Source organism: Austrofundulus limnaeus, unplaced genomic scaffold, assembly GCF_001266775.1.
Source record: "Austrofundulus limnaeus strain Quisiro unplaced genomic scaffold, Austrofundulus_limnaeus-1.0 Scaffold2, whole genome shotgun sequence".
Lineage (NCBI taxonomy): Eukaryota > Metazoa > Chordata > Actinopteri > Cyprinodontiformes > Rivulidae > Austrofundulus > Austrofundulus limnaeus.
The window spans coordinates 6,396,744-6,398,359 of NW_013952404.1; the positions used below are offsets into that span (position 1 = coordinate 6,396,744).

Below are 1,616 nucleotides of genomic sequence, written 5' to 3' on the forward strand. Positions count from 1 at the left end.
TATATATATGAATGGGGATTTGATGATTTATATGCTGATGTAATTAAATTTATTATATTCTTATAGAAACTGACTGTGAATGTATTTAAATTTGGATCTAATTTTTTTTGCACAATTCCAAGGGATTACTTCTGTTGTTATGTTGTGCACACATTTTATGTGTCTCTTTTTTGGTTTATCATAATAAAAATATGTATGACATTAACTCAAAAGGAGTAATAAAATGAGAAGTTAAAATAGAAGTGATGGAGAGGAAATTTGCCTTTTTTTTAATACTTCCTTGGAATTCGTTCCTTTTTTGAAGTGGAACATTCCTCACGTGCAGCCATGTGAAAATCCATCACTGCAGAGACATGAGAACTGCCTGGAAAACAGGCAACATTTTAACATTCATTTTAAATACATCTGCTTTAATTGTGTAATAGGTGTATCAATCTCTAGCTTTAGATTTTTTTTTCTATTTAATTTTAAAACACATGTAATTATTATAATGTGTTGCTTTTCACGCCTGGATAAAAGAGCAAAGAGTAAAGTCCCATCTCGAATTATTTTTCCTTTTCCCTTTTTCTTCTTTTTTATGTGTTCCTTTTAAGATGATCAAACAGGGGTCAAACATCCAAGTATGGAAGAAAGAAAAGCTGCGTTAGATGGTGGAAGTCTCAGGTTCTGCAGCTCTGCCCCTCAGCTGCAGCGCAGATTAAAATAATAATAATAATAGTAAAAAAAAACACAGTCAGAGGGAGCGCTGCTCGCCGGAGGCATTTCACTCCTTCTCCCTTTAAACATCCTTTTTAAGACACAAAGTCCCCGCGGAGGGCAGAGCTTTCCGCTTTAATAAATTATTTAAGCATTTAAACGGTGAGCTCGGCAGATAGCAGCATCACAGCATCATTCTCCACACTGCAGCCTGAAAGTCCCGCATCAGGATCTGTTACCAAAACAAATGACGCCTGCAAGGACACTTACAGCCGATCAACTGGAGAAATAAAAACAAAAATACATTTTAATTCCAGCCTTTTTTGTTTTTTATGATAACTATTAGTTTGCTGATTTATGGAAAGAGTTCGATGCAAAAAACGCAAATAAATAAAAAATAATACAAAAACCTCATTGTTTTTTAATTTGAAGTTCTTTCTAATGATAGAAGTGACATTCATTTAGTCACGGTTATTCTTGCACGTTGTAATTATTTTGTTTAAATATAACCAAACCTGGATGTTTCATCTTCTTTTCCCTGCAAACTTTTCTCGCCCTGCTGACAGCAGGTCTCAGTCCGCTGCTGGGATACATCCAACTTCAGCCGCTTGGAAATCTGTCAGCAGAGAGGGGACAGGCTTTATGGACTGGTCTCAGACACCTCGTGCGTCCGTTCCCCTCCCCAGTCCAGTCCAGTCCAGTCCAGTCCAGTCCAGTCCAGTCCAGTCCAGTCCGGCAGCAGCACCTCTGACTCTGGCCTTCCCAAACAGACAGATGCGTTCATGGCCTGCCTGGGTTTATAAATCTAAAGCAAAATTCAAATCTGTCTGAAGAGAGAGAGCTGTGTGTGTGTGTGTGTGTGTGTGTGTGTGTGTGTGTGTGTGTGTGTGTGTGTGTGTGTGTGTGTGTGTGTGTGTGTG

At 38.4% G+C, this 1,616-nt stretch overlaps 1 long non-coding RNA gene across 2 annotated transcripts in view; it reads right to left on the reverse strand.

Moving 5' to 3' along the window:
* The window catches only part of LOC106520883 (uncharacterized), a 10,994-nt gene that overhangs the window by 1,390 nt on the left and 7,988 nt on the right, over positions 1-1,616 (reverse strand). Inside the window, exon 2 of one of the 2 annotated variants that reach the window (XR_001310599.1) lies at positions 1,212-1,312. This is a non-coding gene — a long non-coding RNA (uncharacterized LOC106520883). Of the gene's footprint in view, positions 1-1,211; positions 1,413-1,616 lie in introns of those variants that run through there. The other variant, XR_001310598.1, reaches the window with a different exon arrangement.